General features: G+C 43.1%; 1 long non-coding RNA gene across 2 annotated transcripts in view; it reads right to left on the bottom strand.

The window, feature by feature from the left end:
- LOC128326005 (uncharacterized) overlaps positions 1–20,490 on the bottom strand; it is a 40,262-nt gene extending 19,772 nt beyond the window's left edge. Inside the window, exons 1-4 of one of the 2 annotated variants that reach the window (XR_008307795.1) lie at positions 20,408–20,490; positions 18,462–18,631; positions 16,955–17,105; positions 11,765–11,844 (exon numbers count right to left, since the gene is read on the bottom strand). This is a non-coding gene — a long non-coding RNA (uncharacterized LOC128326005). Of the gene's footprint in view, positions 1–11,764; positions 11,845–16,954; positions 17,106–18,461; positions 18,632–20,407 lie in introns of those variants that run through there. The other variant, XR_008307794.1, reaches the window with a different exon arrangement.
- Between the last annotated feature and the right edge of the window lie 362 nt (positions 20,491–20,852).

Genomic DNA, 20,852 nt, shown 5'->3' with positions numbered 1-20,852 from the left:
AAAATATTTAAAAATATAACCTCACTCAATTGCAGTCTAAAGTGATAAGGTCCATAAGTCTAGAAACCAAATAAAATTTCAAATATAGAAATAAATGGGAGGCAAACTTTCTCCCCCCTAGAAGGGGGAAAGCCTATGGCAAAGAGGCACCTTTTACCATGGTGATTCTCTTTATTTAGCAGGGGGAGAGTAACTGGCCCTATCCACCCCCAGCACAGTACTTCCAGTGACTGTTGCTGGTGTCTATCTTATGTTTTGTTTTAGAATGTGAGCCCTTTGGGGACAGGGAGCCATATTATTTATTTATTGTTTCTCTTTGTAAGCCGCCCTGAGCTATTTTTGGAAGGGCGGTGTAGAAATCGAAATAATAATAATAATAATAATAATAATAATAATAATAATAATAATAATAAATAGTGCCCCAGTGAGGCACTACCTTGGCGTGGTTGTGGGGCTTGTGTGCTCTGAAGAAGGTGAGAGCTATGCCAGAGGTCCAACCATACTGGACAGGTCTCACCAGAGGAGCCAGACAAAGAGTGCCTCTCCCATCAACAATATGGTGAGACATAACTTCAATAAATCTATACCGGATCGGTCGTCGCCCGGGTCAACAAGGACCGCGCCAGGTGCTATAGTCCCTGGACATCTGGTGGCAAGTGGGCAACAGGACTCAGGATCTTCAGCTGAGCAACCAGGGCTGGAGACTGCAAGGTTACTGGAAGAAACGTCGCTTAACCGAAAAAAATATACGAAAAATGCCAACAAGGAAATAATGATCTGCTATTACAAGTCTAGTCCAACTAGAAGAGGTTATTTAAAAAGAATGTACCAAATTTGGAAAGAGAAGCATCCAGACACAGAAATAACAGAACAAAGGCTAGCAGACCAGAGAAGATTCATAATAAGAAATAAAGTATTCACAGGAGTTGAGCTGGAAGAACTGCAAAGAGCAACACAGGCTCAAGATATGGAAGAACAATTACCACCAATTGAAGAAGTTGCTCAGGCGCAGGTGGAGGAGGTGTTGGAAATCGAGGATGCCACTTTTGCTGAACTGTTTCAAAATCAAAACCAGGCAACCTCCCCTTTGCCTTCACCTCAAAAACCCAAATGCCGTTTAAGAGAAAAGCAACAAGAACTAAAGCAAAAAATAACTGAGCACATGAACCAAACAACCACCAGGGTTCGACTTCCAGCTCTAAAAACAGTTGCCAAAAAACAACTTGCTCAAGCATTAAAAGATGTCAATGCTGCACTTGCAGAAATAACAACCAAGAATTTGCAAGAAACAAACCAACTAATGTACAGTGCAGCAACAGTAACAACACAAGAGCTCGGATATAAGATCAGTGGACCTGTCAAAAAAGAAAGCAGTACATCACCTAAATGGAAGATTAGATTAGAAAATAAAATCTCCAGGCTTAGATCAGATGCTAGTAAATTGAAAGATATGAAAGACAAGAAGCTGAAGAATGAAAACACCAAACAGTATCTGATCCAAAAATACCACCTAGAGTCAAGGAAAATTAGAGAAGTCCTGGAAATAATAAAGCAGCAAATAACAGCAGTGTCAAAGAAGATTAGCAGATATGAAGCCAGAATTACATAACACAGGCAGAATCTCCAATTCCAGTCAAATCAGAGACGTTTCTACCAAAGCATAGAAGGAGAAACTGCAAGAAAGGTAGAAACACCAAATAAAGAAGAAACAGTGCAATTCTGGGGAAAATTATGGGACAATCCAATAGATTATAATAAAAAAGCAGGCTGGATGAAAGTGGTCAAAAAATGTAACCAACAAATGCAAGACCTAATAATAACACCAGAATTAATAAGTGAAAGAGCAAAGAAAATTAAAAATTGGACTGCGCCAGGCGACGATGAACTGCATGGCTTTTGGCTTAAACACCCAACAAGCCTTCATAAACAACTATCAAAACAGTTCAATCACATTATGCAAGGCGGTGATATTGAACAATGGCTAAAAAACTGGGAAAACTCATCTCATAATGAAAGACCCAGCAAAACATGCATTTCTAAGTAATTATACACCGATCACCTGCCTGCCAACCATGTTCAAATTATTAACTGGAATAATAGCAGATGAAGTGATGCAACACTTATTAACTAACAAACAGCTTCCAGTTGAACAGAAAGGAAATTGCCAGAACACCAGAGGAACAAAAGACCAGCTGCTGATTGACAAAATGATTTTAGAAAATTGCAAGAGAAGAAAAACCAATCTATGTGTTGCATGGATTGACTACAAGAAAGCCTTCGATTCATTGCCTCACACATGGATACTAAAATGTTTAGAAACAACTGGTGTCAGCAAAAACATTCAGATATTTATTTAAAAAGCAATGAGCATGTGGAGTACACAGTTAACAATCAATGGCGAGACACTTGGACAGGTTAGCATTAGAAGAGGTATTTTCCAAGGGGACTCACTATCCCCTCTGTTGTTTGTAATCGCCATGACCCCACTTTCACAAATACTAAACAAAACAGGCCTTGGATACCAAACATATAAAACATCCAGTCAAATCAACCATCTGTTGTACATGGACGATCTGAAGTTGTATGGAAAGTCCCAGTCAGAAATTGAATCACTGCTAAACACTGTCCGTATATTCAGTAGCGATATAGCAATGGAGTTTGGACTAGACAAGTGTTCTGCATTAATAATGAACAGAGGAAAAATAACAAAAACAGAAGGAATAGAACTGCCCAATGGAAGCAACATCAAGAACCTGGAAGAGAAAGAACCTTTCAAATACTTGGGCATTCTCCAGGCTGATAACATCGCACACAATGAAGTTAAAAGAAAAATTGGAAGTGAATACATCAGGAGAGTTAGAAAAATCCTCAAATCCAAACTCAATGGCGGGAATACCATACAAGCCATAAACACCTGGGCTATACCTGTTATCAGATACACTGCAGGAATAATAGACTGGACCCAGGCAGAGCTAGAGACGCTAGATCGTAAGACCGGGAAAATAATGACCATCAATCATGCTCTGCACCCCCGCAGTGATATAGATAGGCTATACCTCCCTCACAGCTCAGGTGGAAGAGGAATGCTGCAAGTCCATCAAACAGTAGAGGAGGAGAAAAGAGGCCTTGAAGAATATATCAAGGACAGTGAAGAAGATGCACTTCAAATGGTCAATAACGAGAAACTATTCAACACCAATGAAAGAAAACAGGGCTACAAGAAAGAACAAGTCAAGAACCAAGCAGAAAAATGGAAAAATAAGCCACTGCATGGTCAATATTTGCACAATATAAGTGGAAAATCAGACATCACCAAGACCTGGCAATGGCTTAAGAATGGTTACTTGAAGAAAGTAACAGAGGGTTTAATACTGGCTGCGCAAGAACAGGCACTAAGAACAAATGCAATAAGAGCCAAAGTCGAAAAATCCACCACAGACAGCAAGTGCCGCCTTTGTAAAGAAGCAGATGAAACAGTGGACCACCTAATCAGCTGTTGTAAAAGGATTGCACAGACTGACTACAAGCAAAGGCATGATAAGGTAGCAGGGATGATACACTGGAACATCTGCACAAAATACAAGCTACCTGTAGCCAAAGATTGGTGGGACCACAAAATGGAAAAAGTTGAAGAAAATGAAGATGTAATAATACTATGGGACTTCCGACTACAAACAGACAAACATCTGCCACAAAATTCACCAGATATAACTGTAGTCAAGAAGAAAGAAAAACAAGTCAAAATAATCAACATAGCAATACCAGGGGATAGCAGAATAGAAGAAAAATAAATAGAAAAACCACCAAATACAAAGATCTACAAATTGAAATTGAAAGGCTGTGGCAGAAAAAGACCAAAATAATCCCAGTGGTAATTGGCGCCCTGGGTGCAAAGACCTTGAAGAGCACCTCAACACCATAGGGGCCACAGAAATCACCATCAGCCAATTACAAAAAGCAGCTTTACTGGGAACAGCCTATATTCTGCGACGATATCTATAACAACAACAACAACATTGACAATAAAATTCAGCCATCCCAGGTCTTTGGGAAGGACTCGATGTCTGGATAAAACAAACCAGTCAATAACACCTCTCTGACTGTGTAAACAAGAAATAATAATAATTAATAATATTAAAAATTACAATGAGACAAGTTAGGTATGACATACTTACGTTTCATTCATTTCAATAGGATTTGGTCATGGCTAACCTAATCTGCATCCCACCCAATATTGCATTTCCTGCTGAAATAAGAGCCTCCCCATCTCTTACAACTTTTAAAAAGGCAGTCAAGATGCATTGGTTCACCTAGGCTTTTAATTAGATGCTGTTTTAATTGTGTTTTTAATAGTTTTAACATTTTAATTTTTAATTGTTGTAATATTTTAATATTTTTATCTGTTTTGTTTTTATTGTTTTGTTGTAAACTGCCCAGAGACGTACATTTTGGGCGGTATACAAATGTGTTGAATAAATAAAAACAAAAATATGCCTAATATGTTTAGCATTTTGCCTTCTTCAGAGGCCCTGAAAGAGATAACAAAGACTGCATTTAAGCATACTAAATATTTCTTTAATAGTTTCTTGTCAGTTTGTGTGTGGCATCCACAATCTCAAAACCATAAAAACAATAACTGAATGCATAGGTTCATTTTCTTACTTGATATAGCCCTTATTAGGGGAATTGGCCCTAATTAAGGGGGTCTCTTTATACTTTGGGCAGGTGGAGAAATATTTATCCTAGGTCCTGCCCATTTATACTTTCCCTGGTCTCTATATAAATCAAGAACAATATAATATAATATAATTCAAACCAAATTGAATACAAACAATATCAAAAATAAATAAATTTTCTAGTCCAATTATATTAAAAGGAAAATATATAGGGTAACCAGAATAAATAGGTAATAATAATAAGAAGGAATAATATGGAAATTTACATCAAAATTATAAGCACTCCATAGTTTATAAACACAAATGGTGATATGATTGCTCTTATCCTTTTTAAAGTGTGCACTTTAAGATGCTTTGTTATGACTGGGCCCAGATATCCTCAGTAATAGACAGGAAAAAAGATACGCTGCTTTCTGTTACTACTTCTGTCTACTCCTTGTCTTTCCCTTTCTGTTTTGTCCTTCCTTTTCTTTTTCATTTCTTTCCTTTCCTTCTCCCTGTATCTCCCCTCCTCCTCAGAGCAACCAGCATTTGGCCTAACTGCTGCCAACCTCTCTTCTTTCAACTGGCTGCTGCCCTCTGGAGCATTTGCTTTGGAGCCTTTATTTGTTTGCAGTTCCTTCCTTCTGTCTCTCCCACCAACCCGCCCCCCCCCCCCCCGATACATTTGCTAAAGCCAAGCAAACTGGCTATATCAACAATTTTAAAAACAAAGGAACATTAAAACACCTTGATAAAAGTGAGTTGGAGGTGTGAGTCATATACAGTATAGGTGGCCCTTGTTTTTCTGTGGAGCTTCTGTTCTGGCCTACAACTGCAGATAATGAAACTGTGGATAACAAGACCTTGAGTCAATGGGAATGTGGAGGGGAGGGATAGTTTGGTTCTTTAACGTTTAAAAAGGGCTAAAAAGCAGGGAGGAGGCAGAAATAAGAGCAATAAAGGAACCAGGGATAGGTGAATTTTGCCTATTTAAAAAAGTGTAGATAATGAGTTTGGGTCTACATAGCCAGACCATGGGTTCTGGGACTGCAGATGAGGCCACTTGTACAGGATCCCCCACCTCCGCCCCCTGTAAGTTAAGCATCATCACCTAAAGGCTGTTGGAGCCCCACCCCACCCCGCTGCCGCCACCCCCAACTTGTTAGCATCTCCCAAACTATTTTTCTAATTGAGGGGAAAAACAGGGAAGGGAAAATGAGCATGTATAGAGAACTTAAGATAAAGAGATAAAGAGGAAGGAGGGAAGGGAGGATATGGAAATAAGAGGAGAAGAAAGAAGGTGCCTTGCAAAAAACAGATGAGTGTATTTTCTTTCCCAAACCATAGTTGAGGACTCAGACTTTCCACCACGTTTATTTCTGTTTCTCTATTTGATGAGGAAGGGGTTTGGCTTGAACAGAAGCAGGGAATGAGAACAATCCACTGCCACCCTCAATACAAACACACCCAGTAAATCATTTTTAATAGTTCTTGACACAAGCAACAGGTCCCTCCTTGATTCCCATCACACCTGTGTGCGCTCTCTTTCTCTCTCTCTCTCTCAACCCCCCCAGCCACTCTAAGACCCCAACCCCCAGCATAACATAAGAACTCTGTACTGCACCACCCATACCCTAATCCTTTCCTCTAAAAATGAGATGAATTTTTTTTAAAATTTTCCAAACCATAGTTGAGGACTGAGACATTTTCCCCCACATCTATTTCTGTTTCTCAATTTGATTGGGAAGAGATTTAGAAAGAAGCTGGAACTGAGTACAATTAGCCCCCTTCCCCAAGCACCCAGAAAACAGACCATAACAGAAGCAACAGATCCCTCTGGGAGTCCCAACATGCAATCTCTCTCTTGCTCCCCCCACCCCCGCCCACCACAACTCACACTCTGCTGGGGAAAGGGAGGCGAGCTGGAGAGGAAAATGAATAGGGGGAAATATTGAATTTGAATGCAATCACCTTTTAAGCCCAAGAAGGAAACCATACCTCCATTGCACAGGAAATCACAAGACAGCCAGAATCAGCAGCATGCTCAAGAAAGCAGCCCTGACCATGCACTACAGACAAAACCCCTGGTAGAGCTTGCTCTCCAGCACGCCTCCTTTTCCCCAGCAGTATCCTGCGCCCCTTCTCAAATCCCAGCCACCCTCCCCCTGCTGTCCCTTCCCCCACTTTTGCAAGCTGCAGGAGTTGTATGCAAAGGAAGAGAGCAAGAAAAACAGAGGAGGGGGCTGAAGAAGAGGAACGGTGGGGGCCGAAAGGCAGCTCCCAAAGTGCCACTCACTTTCCTACAGTTTCCTGAGTCCACATATTAAATAACAATTAATATAACTAGCTGACCTGGTGCAGAGCATCTGCGCCCTTAGTCCTCCCTGTCTCTCCTCCCCACCTTCAGCCCCAGTCCATTCTCCCCCCCCACTTCAGCCCCTGTCCATTCTCCCCCTCCCAATATGCTTTCCCGTTCCTTCCCTCCTTACCCACTGGCCAGGTACCCTGGTGCTTGTCTTCCCTGCCTGCAGGCCTGGCCAGTGCTTTCTCTTCCTGTCCGGCCGGGGGGGGGGGTGTGTGTGTGCTTTCCCTTGCCGCCACCTAGAAGCGGCATTTTCCCTCACAGCCTGTCGGTCCGGTGGTGGCATCCTCCCTCGCTGCCGCCAGCTGGTGGCAGCATACCCATGGCTAACTGGCAGCTGCTTGGGAATTCTCATGAGAGCAGCCACACATGAGATTAGCCATGGGTGTGCCTTAGAGAATTAAATATATAGATACCTCACTCTTCCTCCAAGCTCAAGCAACTAAGCAACTCCCCCAGGAGGCGCCAAAAAAAGCCACCCAATGCCCCCGGCCCCCCACAAGCCAGTGGTGTGGGCAGCATATGTCTGTTCCCTTACTGTTTTTGTGTCACTGCTGCTCTTCTGCGGCCACCTCTGCAACCCCTTTGTCTGTCTCTCACCCTCTCTCGCCTCCGGGTGGACCCCACTGGAGCCTCGGTGCTCCTAGTGCTGCTGTGCTTGGAGTCCCTTGCCTCACAGCAGCTTCTGCTCCCTCTTGCTCTCCATTCGTGTGTGCCATGCCTCGCAGTGACTGCGCAGGCATGGGGAAGCCAGAAGCAGAGAGACCCAGCCAGTTGCTGTGGAGTTATGCAGGCAGCCGCAGGCCGGTCTACATGTAGCCCTCATCACCCCACACCCGCCACACACAAGGGGAGGTTGGGTGGGCAGGCTGCTAGCGAGGCCACAGGATGGCCATAGCCAGCTGTTCTCAGCCTTGGTTGTGCACTTGGCCGCCCAGTGGCAGTACAATGCAGGCTGGCAGTGCAGCCACCACCCAGGACCCCAGTGGGATATTTGGAGTCCCCCCGCCCCGGTGGAGGACCGGACTTTGGCCTGGAAGTCCGGTCCAAAGAGTGCCTCTGGTGGCAATATTGGCACAGGGAGGAGCCACACTGTTGGCCCTTCCCACATAAAAACATACCAACATAGGAAGCTGCCATATACTGAGTCAGTCCATTGGTCCATTTTTCTCAATATTGTCTACACAGACTGGCAGCAGCTTCTCCAAGGTTGCAGGCAGGAGTCTCTCTCCGCCCTATCTTGGACTCAGATTCTGCATTCTGAGTTTAGGGTAAAATTTGTAGCTCATGCCGATGATGTCACATTACTGCTATTAGATGAAAATGAAATCTCTGTTATACTGGACCTCTTCTGGGAATATGGCAAGATCTCGGGCTCAGAATTAAATGCTGACAAAAGTGTATTTATTAAAATGTGGACCCTGAACGCCAGCAACTCTTGTGCCTACCCATCTCTGAATGTAAAAGCAAATGGGCCCCAGAGTCCAAACTCAAGTGGGTAGATAACAGAAAATATTTTGAGGGATTGAATACAGGATTAAGGAAAAAATCTGGGGGGCGAAATTGGACAGATTGGGAAGAAAAAGTAATGCTTAAAATTACCATGTGGAAAAAAATGGAGCCTTGCCATGTACCAGAAAGCAGTTTACATCCAGACTTACCTGATACCCCCGGTGCACAACCTGGCGGTATTCTACCCTCCTCTGCTTGATCTCCTTTGGAGAGTTGAAAGCCAGGTCTTCCGTCTAGTATGGCACATGGCGTCCTTCCCTTTGGCCCGTGAGGTAGCATTTAAGGAGGTTGAGCAGGGAGGCCTAGCTCTACCTGCCCTGCAACCCTACTTTGTAACTGAATTCATGTCCTACAATTTTGGAAACTGGATTTTCGTGAATGTCCATAACATGTCCAACCTCCTGCAAAAAACCTGGGTTTCGTTTTTTGCTTTCCGTTGGCGAAAGTCAGCATGGGGCATAGCATGGTGGGGGAAAGGTTCTTTCAATGGTAATATCACAAATTATTGAAAAGAGACAACCCGGACGACTTGAGAGATTTGTTATTTACACTAAAAAAATGGAAGGTTGAACCCGATCTATTTAAAGGATCCTCCTCAGTTAAGCAGCTAAGGAAAACAATTTATGGAGAGATTCTAGAAGTGGGTTTTTAAAAACCCAATTTAGAATGTAAACGCTACAAACACCACACTTCACAGTACTTGTTGCAACCCAATCACCCTATTGCTCTCTTTAAGGAGAAAAAGGTCCCTTTTCATTTATGGGAAATGAGGTGGCGTTTATACCACCAAGTACTGCTGCTTAACGCGGCTAAGCCATGGCTCCCAGAGGACAAGGAAGAGTGTCCTAAAATCACCTGCAAACAGAAAGCTAGTGAGCTAGGCAAGACATTCAGGGAAATCCACTCACATTTCTTAAAAGAGTGTGTGGTAGCCAAAAGAGTATGGCAGGGAGCAAGCAAGTTGTTAGAGTGGCCTGATTTGGAAAAACAGACTTGGGAAGAACTAACCTTGGGTTTCAGTGATAGAACCTCTTTTCAAGGTCCTAGAAAGAAACCTTCAAGGAAATGGGATGGAAGGGGTGCCCTCATACTAGGGAATTGGAACGTTCCCCTTCTCGTAATCAGGTCAGTAAACCTGTATGTCATTTATGCAATGCTCCTGCATAGAAATAGGGAGGGAAGACGCGACCAAGAGGTTCACATAGATGAGACAGTAAATTTCTTCTGGAAAAGTGTGTATGGTTATGTGCAAAAAGACAAGTGTATCTCTTCTAAACATCAATGGGAGAAATTGTGGAAATGGACATTGGATGTAACCCCCCTGCCCGATTACCTGATGTGCCTTGTAATCCCCCCCACCCGAGTTACAGTACTGCCTGCGTATACTTTATAACCCTGTGGGTTACCAAATCCTTGTTTGTAAATCTTTGTAGATATACGATGTAGAAACAACCACTTTGTATATAATTGTGCTTTGGTAACATACTGTATGCTTGGGTAGTTTGTTGGTTCAATAAAAAAAAATCTTGTCCTGAAAAAACAAATCTTGTCTTATCTTGGAGATGCCAGGGAGGGAACTTGGAACCTTCTGCATGGAAGCATGCAGGTGCTCTTTCCAGAGCTACCCCATCCCCTAAGGGGAATATCCTCCAGTGCTCTCATGTAATCTCCCATTCAGATGTAAACAGGGTGGACCCTGTTGAGGAAAGGAGACAACTCATGCTTGCTATCACAAGACCAGCTCTCTTCCCACATGATCTAAGGTTCCTCAGATTACCTTCAACATTCAGGAATAAACCATGCTTCAGCAGCAATCTTTCTTTTTTTTCTTTTTTCTTTTTTTTGGAAAATGCAGCATGTAATCCTTACAGCAGTTTTGTAATGTAGGTCAGAATTATTATGCACATATTTAGGTCCTAACCCTAAACAGCTTAAAGGTAAGGTAAAGTGTGCAATTAAGTAGATTATGTCTCCTGGTGCCCACAGAGCCCTGTAGTTTTCTATGGTAGAATACAGGACGGGTTTACCATTGCCTCCTCCTGTGCAGTATGAGACAATGCCTTTCAGCATCTTCCTATACTGCTGCTGCCCAATACCAGCGGGGATTTGAACCAGCAACCTTCTGCTTGTTAGTCATGCATTTCCCCGCTGTGCCACTTAGGACTAGGTTATTTGGGAGAGTGCTTTTTTCAGTATGATCCCCATTGCACTTTAGTGGTCCCTCTCCAGCTGCTTCCAGCTCACCTGGTGACTACTCAGGACCAGCTCTTCTCTGTAGCTGCTCCTGGGCTGTGGAATGTGCTCCCTATGGATATTAGAGGCTTAAGAGCTTTTGAAGCCTTTAAAAGAACCCTCTTTTATTTAGCAGGGGGAGAGTAACTGGCCCTATCCACCCCCAGCACAGTACCTCCAGTGACTGTTGCTGGTGTCTATCTTATGTTTATTTTTAGATTGTGAGTCCTTTGGGGACAGGGATCCATTTACTTATACTTATTTATTATTTCTCTGTGTAAACCGCCCTGAGCCATTTTTGGAAGGGTGGTATAGAAATCAAATAAATAAATAAATAAATAAATAATAAAAACTTATCTTTTTAGCTTGGTCTTTGAAATTATTTTAAACTGGTTTTAATTTTATTATTATTTAATTAGTTATTTATTTTGTTTATTTTTTAAAAAATTGTGAACCACCTGGGTGAGACAGTATAAAGATCTAATAAATAAATAAATTCAATTCAATTCAAACAATTAGATTAATGAGAGATTGAACTGAGATACAGTGCACACACACACACACACGTGTTTGTGTGTGTAGACAGACAGATGTGATGTATCTAGAATTGTGAAATTGGCAGGATACAATAATTCAAGCAGACATCTACTGGGGCTACTTCAGTTTCTTTCTACTTTCTACTTTCCATTTCAGGAATGTCCAGCACTGTCTTGGGAGCAGGGACACACACCCTGAAATCACCAGCAATTCACATAATTTAAAAAAGTGAAAGCCATTATTTCTGCCCAGGACTTTTCATTTTGACCAGTGCCTTGTGCTACTAGCTGCAGTTTCCCAGGTGTGTCTGAGTTTGTTGCTATTTGTGCTGAGCCACGATGCTAATCAACCTTGGCATTTTCTGAATTTTACAATTTGATTTGCTTTGTGAGAAGTTGTGGTGGCAAGCTCTGAATAAGTATGAAATGACTCACAATCTGATGCTCAAACGCATTCTCTGAGGCGCAGTAGATTCTCTTATAGGAATGTTCTGCTCTGCTTGGCTCAGCTTTCGTGGTATGTAACTTTTAGACTACATTGGAACTGAAATAATTTAGAAGTTAGAAAAAAGTTAATCTTCAAAGCCTGCAGTCTCCCACTCCCCAAAAGAAAACTCAATTAGACTTTCCTTTTTGTGACCAAAGAGCATGTCATAAGCTTCTATCAAATAAGAAAGAGTTATGGAATTCAAGTACAAGAAGGTGAAGTGATGCTATTGAAACTTTTCATTGGTTCTGAACCACCGAAGCAGTCATGTTGAATCTGTAGCAGGAAAGAACTTGGCAAGTTTGATTTTTAAAGGGGCTATCTCTAGGGCAAATGTTGCACTTCTGCCTCTGATGAGAAAAAATTAATTAATCAGAGACTAAGAAACCTGAGTTAAAACTATTGTTCTGTTGAGGCTATGAATTACTCTACAAAAAAAACCCCACTTCCAATCTAATTTGTTCATATTTGATCTACATTTAAAAAAAATTGTAGTATATGTACAAACTATATGGACCCCCCCCACACACACATATATGTATATATGTTTTTCATCTGTATCACTGATTGACATCCAGACTAACATTTCACATGCTAAATAATGGCCACATTCAGACATAGCATGAAACCTCGGGTAGAGGAAGCTGTGGTTAAGCTGAGAATCATGACACAGATTATTGATTGATCAACTGTGGCATGGCAACCTGTGGCTTCTGAACAGAGGAACCCCTTCCTCTTCCAAGTCTGCTTAGGCTTCATCCCAGCAAGCTCTATTCTGCTTGTGTCACCAGACTGTTGGCCAAGCATCGGCATGATAGTGAAACTGCAACCACTGGCTATGATGTTAGGTGGGGCGTGACTTTTTGGCAGTGTTGCCACACACTCGGCAGGGCAAATACATTCTAACCCTTTCCTCACACCGCTCACCCCACTATCTTGTGGCCCCTCCTTCCCTTCCTTGGTAAGAGATGATTGGGCCCCTCTATTCCCACTTGTTCTGGTTAAAGATAGACTGTACAAGTGGCCTCTCTACTTTTTCTCGTATATTTGCAGAATGAGTTTGTTAATAGCAATGGCCATTCGTGACACACCCACATCAGCCCATTCTCCAGCAAATGTGTCAGGATACACATGGAACCTCCTCCCTATTTTTCCAGGGACTTCTATTTTTTTCCTCCCACTAGACCCCCATCCCTAACCCATGTATGAGTGCTTAAATATGTATGGCTAGAAATATGTATGGCTAGACTGCTAGGAATAAGTTGAGATTACTAAGAATTTGCCCCTTCACTTTTGGGTAGCATCATGTTATTTTTTGTATAATGGAAGTGGGGAGAAGGGGGCCCCCAGCCCCTTCCCCTGATTGCAAGCATGCTTGGTTTCAGCAAAACCTCAGGAGAAGAACAATCCATCTAGAGCAGGATTTGAGCACATGAGAGATGCTCCCAGTGCAGTGAAGATGGACCCTGCTTGTGAGTGGACCACTGTTTCATGAGAGTGCCTGGCCATAGAGACATGCATGTGGGCTGGAGGATGGTTACTTTCTGGCCCGGTTGACAGTTCTACCAAATCCCCAGGAAGCGTCCCTCAGCAACATCCTTCCCAGTACTGGCGACTGCCAGGAACCAAGAATATAAGCACCCCTTAAAAGAGTCTAGCCTCCTCACAACCCTTGCTCGGTTTTGCTGCTGATGGTCACGTGGCTAGCCATGCACCATTCTAATCCATGGGTGTCCCATCCTAGAGTGCTCCACAGTGGCTGGTTTTCAATTGCTAGTGTTGGGCGCAACAGGACTGATCCCTGGTTGCTCCTTGTCTGCCCACCCAACCTGAAACTGCCCCAAGACCCGAAGCAGCCCGAACAACTTTGAAGTTGCTCATAAGAGTGCAGTCAAATGGAGAGCTGCATCACATTAGTGCTTCTGTTATCCCTGGTGGACTGGCCCTCTCATGAGAAGGCTACCCCTGGCTAGCAAGCCGGCATGAAGATGAGAGTGTGTTGGGACTTTGTCACTACTTTGCCTGGGTCTGCAAGCCTGGTGGCACCTGTGGTTACAGTGAACCAAACCCCAGGATCCTTTGCCTGCCTTAATAGACATTAGGGATGTGCACCGAACCCTTTGGAGGCCCTTTATAGGCTTCTGAACCGGTTCGAAGAACTGGTGGTTCCACCAGTTCAACAGCAGGGGGTGTCTAGCTTTAAGAGTGGGGGAGGGTGCACTTACCACTCCCACCGCTTTCTCGCTGCCGGTGTCTGTTTTTTTTAAAAAAGCCCATTGGGCCGGCAGCGTACCTCCCTGATGCCCCATTGACCCCGTTGTCTGGATATGACCAGAAGTCTTCGATGTCCCAGCACACACTGGCATGTGTGTGCACACACACGGCTCCATGCCAGTGTGCGCAGGCGCTTTGGAGACTTCCGGTCATATCCAGACAATGGGGGCAATGGGGCGGCAGGGAGGTACGCTGCCGCCCCGATGGGCTTTTTAAAAAGGACACTCGTGGGGGGAAATCAGCAGGAGGGGTAAGTGCACCCTCCCCCACTCTTAAAGCAGCACCCCCGCCGCCTTCGAGCCTCCCTGCCGTGGTTCCGTGCACTAGCCTAATATACATATCCTCTCCTAGGAAGTCAATCCCCTCCTAAAAAGTCAATATTCCTGGAGTACCTGATGAGCAGCCCCAGCCCTTTCATGGTCTGGCAACCTGTATCTTCTCCCGGGATCCTTGGGCATGTCTCTCAGTCTGGTTCTTCCCTCCTGCACCTTTGTGTACATTAAGTCCAAAGAAAGTACATTCCATTGATGAGATCTGAGAATCCCAGGAATGGGGCTAGATCCGGTGTTAGGCCAATGAAAGGGCTTCTTGCACCTATGGCTATTCTTCTTTTATTCAAGGCATGTTTTCCCCACTGCTGTTCTGTCCCTTCACATGCAGGAACAGCAGGGGCGTGGCATCCCTGTTGCCAAACAGTGGCTGGAGGAGCAAGGGGACAGCAGAGGGTGAGGCATCAGCTCTGAGCAGGGGTGTAGTAGAAGGGGGATGCACAGGGATGGATTGCTGGTACTTCTTGGCTTCTCTGGCTGTTGGGGTGGGCATGGCCATAGTGGCTGTTATGGAGAGCACCTTGCACTTCTGAGTTTGCAACTGCATCACTGGATCCAAGAGGTGGCAAGCAAGAAATGCAGTCGCCCTAAAACTGACACATTTATGGACTGCTCTTAGCTGGCCTCTCTATGGTGGTGGGAGGAGCTTGTTCATGAAACCCAGGTTATAAGAGGCAGGAGAATTTGGATGACACAATGCTGCCTTCTAATCTCAGGATTCAGCAGGGAAACTCACTACAAACCGAGGGTTCAACGTCAGGTTGGGGAGTGAAAAGAGAGCAACAGTAGGGTGATGCAACTGTAGCTTAATGTTTTCAGATTATCACAAACTCAAACTTCTGGCACTTTTTACCTCTGGTTTGGCGTTATGTCTGAATGGGACAATGTTTTTTTTGCATGCCACAGGGGAGGGGCAATTTTTGTCAATTCTCCTTAGCATTGTAAGAGAATTTCTCTTAGGAGATGGGGCTATAGCTCAATGAAAAAGCATCTGCGTGCTTACATGCAGAAGGTCCCAGCTTTGCTCCCTAGCATCTCTTGTTAGGGCTGAGAAAGAGTCTTGCTTGAAACCTTGGAGAGTCGCTGCCAGTCAGTGTAGACAATACTGAGCTAGATGGTCTGACTCAGGGCAGATCTACAATTGAGCAAATATGTGCAATGAACACAGGGCACCACTGGGGTAACTGCACTTGAATTTCCGACTTAAATAATAATTTCCTCATAATAACCAATGGGAAACTAAAAATATTAAAAACTCCCAAATGTCTGGGAAGAAAGCTCTGAAATTTCACATGGATTAAATGTGTGGACATTCAAGGAGATCAGTCCACCTGCTGGTTGTTTTTTTTAAAAAATAAATTTATATTTATTTATTTATTAAAAAATCATTAAAAATCAACAGATGGACTGATCTCCTTGAACCTCAACATATTTAATGCTACCATCATCTGCTACTCTCATATGAATTTTGAGAACTTTCTGTCCAGCCATTCTGGAACTATAATATGGGGTGCAAAAATGAGGGTGCTTCTCTTTTTAGATGAAGGCAAGGAGCAGTCTCCTGAATATGAGGCTTGAATGATGGGGGATTCAATTCCTGAATTTTTTGTAACCTTCTGCCATGAAACCAAGCAGTTATGACATTTTAAAACAGTTTTTGAAACTTTTGGAGGGGTTATTAAAAATCAACCAATATCCTTGAGAGTCCACACACTTTGCCTTCAGTGATTGGCCTGAAAAGACCAGTGGGCTTGAAATGGAACCAAGTACCTACTTCCATTAGCAATAAATGAGGTGCTTCTTAAGGGTCTATTTCCAGGTTGGTGATGTTTCACATGTCCTGCAGCGAAGCAACAATTTTGATCTTCCTTAACTCACACCAATCTTTTTGTTATGAGTTTCTTGCTTTCTTAAGCTTGTAGGAAACCATGCATTGCTTTATGCTTTTCAAACCAAGTCATTTCCTGCAAATAAAAATCTTGTAGTAGCAAGCATGAATTGTCTCCTTTGCGAAGCAGAGTCCACTCTGGTTTTTATTTGAATGGGAGACTATATGTGAACACTGTAAGATATTCCCCTTAGGGGATGGGGCCACTCTGGGAAGAGCACCTGCATGCTTGCATGCAGATGGGTCCACGTTCACTCCCTGGCATCTCCAGATAGGGTGGAGAGAGACTCCTGCCTGAAACCTTGGAGAAGCTGCTGCCAGTCTGTGTAGCCAATACTGAGCTAGAGGGATGAATAGTTTGGCTTGATTAAGGCAGCTTCCTATGTTTCTATGTTTCTGTCAAGTTCTCTGCACAAGTCTGTTTCCATGCAAGACAAAAGTGTGTTTTCTACTTACCTTGGAGAAGTATCTCTTTCTCTTGGGAGAAGAGAGACTATAGTTCCTTGTAAACTGGAAAATTACCTTCCAGTCAGCAAAACAGTAATCAAAATGGTCAGATCAACGTTCAGTTATGATAGATGTCTTCTGTGATTGGTTTGAAAGGGCCAGTTGGCAAGAAAAGAAAGCAAGTAGCCATTTGGTTTGGCAAGAAAGGACTTATCTCTTAAGGACTTACCTCCATCATGGTGGTGACCACCTGTAATCTTTTACAGTTCCTCCTTCTTGAAACAATGCAACAATGTGTGTCACTGGATTTTTGTGATGAGTTTGTTGATTTCTTTAGCTGATTGAAAACCATGCATTTCAAGCCAAGCTGCCATTTCCTGCTAATAAAGCACATTGTGATGGTATGGCTTCTCATGCTCTAGGAAAGAAACCAATGGCTGCTTTCTTTAGCAATAAAGCACTTACCTCTGTGTTGGTAATGCTAACTGAGCAAAGAGGCACTATTTAAAGTGGTGATTTTCTTATATTTAGTAGGGGGGAGAGCAACTGTAAATGTAAATGTAAAATAAAAAATGTAAAATGTAAAAAATAAAACTGGCCCTATCCAACCTCGTCACAGCATTCCTCCAGTGGCTGTTGCTGGTATTTGCCTTATGTTTCTTTATAGACTGTGAGCCCTTTGGGGACAGGGGACCATCTTATTTATGTATTATTTATTTTTCTATGGGGTAATTTCTATTTCTGTGGCTGGATGGGGTTATACTCCCCCAGAAGGAGCAGGTGCACAGCTTGGGCGTACTCCTGGACCCAGGCCTCACCCTTGTATTTCAGGTGGAGGAGGCCATGGCCAGGAGTGCTTTCTATCAAACCCCCATAGGAAATTTTGGCAAAGCCTTGGCAACGTGTATTTACAGAGCCGAAAGGAAAGGAAGCGAAAGGTTTTGGCATTTAGAGATGATGAAATACTCTCCTCAACTGCTGGGTGGCTTGGTTTCAAACTGACTCCAGCTGTTACAAATTCCTGTTCTAGAACAGAAAGATACTTCTTACCTGGCAGCCTTACCACTCATTTGTATAGTTAAAGGGAGCACAGCTGCTTAGCTATGATTATCCCATCTTTTCTTTGCCAAAAACCTTTTGAAAGTCCAAGTATACTATGTCAACTGGATCACCTTTATCTGATGACACTCTCAGAGAACTCCAAAAGGTTGGTGAGGCAAGATTTACTTTTGCAGAAGACGTGCTGGTTCTTCAGAGAAGAGATCCTTTTCTCTGTGGCCAAACCATCAGTCAGGCCAGTGAGGGACAGAATGGCTGAGAGACGCAGGCAGCGGGTGGGAGGCCTGCCACAGAGAATCCTTAAGAGACTCTTGACAGGTGCAGGAAACCTCACACTGCTGCCCTATACAATCTGGGCCACTGTGTGTTCACATGCAAGAGTGGACTGATGGAGAAAGGGGTAGTATAGTCATTTTCAAAGTGTGGGGAAAGGGAAAAGTCTCAGAATATACTCGCTATTCCACCAATCATTTGTTTGGATTCTCTAACCCCATTTCAGATGCTCTATAAAAGAACTCATGATTTTTACTGGCCACACTTGTCAGCTTCACAAAAGCATCTAGCTGATCACCACGGGGAACAGGATGATGGGTTGGTCTTTGGTGTGACCCAGCAAAATTCTTCGATGTTATTATAGTAAAGTACCCTTACTGCTGCATTAAAGAACATTCAAGTACCTTTATGTTTCTCTTATATTCAAGTGCCGTTACTTGCTGCAGTAGAGAATAATGCCCATGGTGGTAGCCAGCACTGGAGTCAATGGTAGTGTTTTCTTCCAGGACAAATAGCAGCCATAAGGGGCCTGATTGGGTCAATGAAAGACTTGACAGCCTGACAATTCTGGCATCTGGGGATGAAGGGAAGTGATTGATAGAGTGAGCAGAGGAGGAAAAGGATAGCATCAGAGGCCCCTTCTGTCCCACATTCTGAGGCCACAGGGCAATATAGCTTAGGTTGGTGACTTCGGCTGGGGGAGCAGAGATGTGAAACAAGCCTCCTTCCCTCACGCCATGACCCAATCTGAAACGGGACCCTAAACATGCTACTTACTAAGGGGGAGGGGAAAGGAACATCAGCCTTAATAATGGGCTTACCATAGCATATTGTTTGGCACTGAGATACTACAGAAGGCTACTTTATTTATCCTCAGAATAGATTAAACCAGTTGCCCCTGAAGAAGAATTAAAAGACTTAAAAGCCAGTGGCTTTTTCTGAATCATTTTCAGAGTAGTTTCGAGGTCTTCTCTCTGTTTATCTTTGCACTGATGTCCTTCTTTGCTAGGCAGCATCAAGCACCAGGGCTATGCTGCCAGGGCAAGATCATTACTTACATAGATAAAGCATCACAAATGTTTGGGATGAAGGTGATACATACGATATATCACAATTTGTACCCTGAAAACATGATAGGATTAATAAATAAGGCTATCACAAACCCAAATGCTCATATTGAGCAAACTGAAGCCTGCTGGTTTAAAGAGCTTGTTCATTTGCCTCAGGACATTATAAATATCCTGAATCATAGAAATGGTTTTCTTAATTGTTTTTCTTTCTTGATTTGATCTGACCAGCGGTAGCTCTGCAATTCAGTTGGGAGTAATGTCTCATTGTCCTTTGCTCCTTCCTAGACAAAGAAGTATGGTGGTTTAATTCAATCTGATCCTGCTGTGGATAGTTGAGTGGAAAAAGCTAATTTCCAATTCCAAATTAACTGCTCCTATAAAGCTCCTATAAATATTACGCAGCTTTCATTTTAACACAGCAAGAGAACTAGCCCAATGAGAATAAAAGCAATAAATAAGTGTCACTCCATGTCAGTGTTAAGGCTTCTATGACAAACTCATTTCTCACAACCGATTTGTATATTTCTCTTCCATATAATTAGTTATTGGAATACATGTATAATAACTCACATGAGATGTGTGATGTTGTAGAAATGAACACCCTAATGAAACTAATAGTTACATGCATAGGATACCTGAAATGAATACCAATGGAAGCTTAGTTGTATCTTAATACACAATACAATTTTTTTTTTTTGTTTTGCAGTGCATGAAGGGGTACATTCCTAATTTGAGGGCTTGTTTATTTACCTGGGGCTTTTTAGTTTAGAAAAAAGATTACTGTGTGGAGACAAGATAGAGCTCTATAAAATCATGCATGGTGTGGAGAAAGTTGATAGAATTTTTTCTACCTCTCGCACAATACTAGAACCAGGGATCATCCCATGAAAATGATTGCCAAGAAATTTAGGACTGACAAAAGGAAGTACTTTTTCACACAATGCATAATTAACTTATGGAATTCTCTGCCACAAGATGTGGTGACAGCCACCAGCCTGGATGGCTTTCAGGACTTAGATAAATTCATGGAGGACAAGTCTATCAAGGGCTACTAGTGGGTCTATAAGCCCACTTCGGAGGTGAGATTCCTCTAAATACCAGTTTCAGGGGAGCAACAGCAGGAGAGCGGACATTCCCTCAGCTCTTGCCTGTGGTCTTCCCAGAGGCATCTGGCTGGCCCCGTACAAAGCAGGATGCTGGACTAGATAGGCCTAGGGCCTGATTCAGCAGGGCTGTTATTATATTCTTATTCTCTGAAGGCCAAACTCCCTGCTCCTCACATGTGAAATCCAATTATTTCCCCTCTTTTTCTTCTTCTCCTTGCCTCCTCTCCAACTGCCTTCAGCTGTCCTCATCCCAGCATTCTACAACCCTTGGAAACTGTTGCCTAGCACCCGTTACCTGGACTCTCCCTCTGACATCAGACACACAAGCAGGGCATGCAAACTGCAGACTATTGGATTCTATCTAGTAATCTTTTATGTTGTGTTGCTGAGAGGTTTGTCCCAGTGGGGATCCTGTAGGGAGTGTGAAGGTGGAGTCAGAAAGGAAAAGGGAGGGAAAGGAGAAGGAGAAAAATGGAGTTGTTGCTGAATAAATCTTTAGTCAAATCTACTTAGATTTTCTTTGTATGAGGAAAGCAGTTATAAAACACAGACCGTTTTTGCCCTCACAATCCATATTTGGACATACAGTATATTGCCTTTGAAGCTCCATGTAGCAGTA

The sequence above is a fragment of the Hemicordylus capensis genome, chromosome 5 (assembly GCF_027244095.1).
Source record: "Hemicordylus capensis ecotype Gifberg chromosome 5, rHemCap1.1.pri, whole genome shotgun sequence".
Classification (NCBI taxonomy): Eukaryota; Metazoa; Chordata; class Lepidosauria; order Squamata; family Cordylidae; genus Hemicordylus; species Hemicordylus capensis.
Note: the sequence above shows the minus strand (reverse complement) of the source record. Positions and strands in the feature narration are given on the sequence as shown.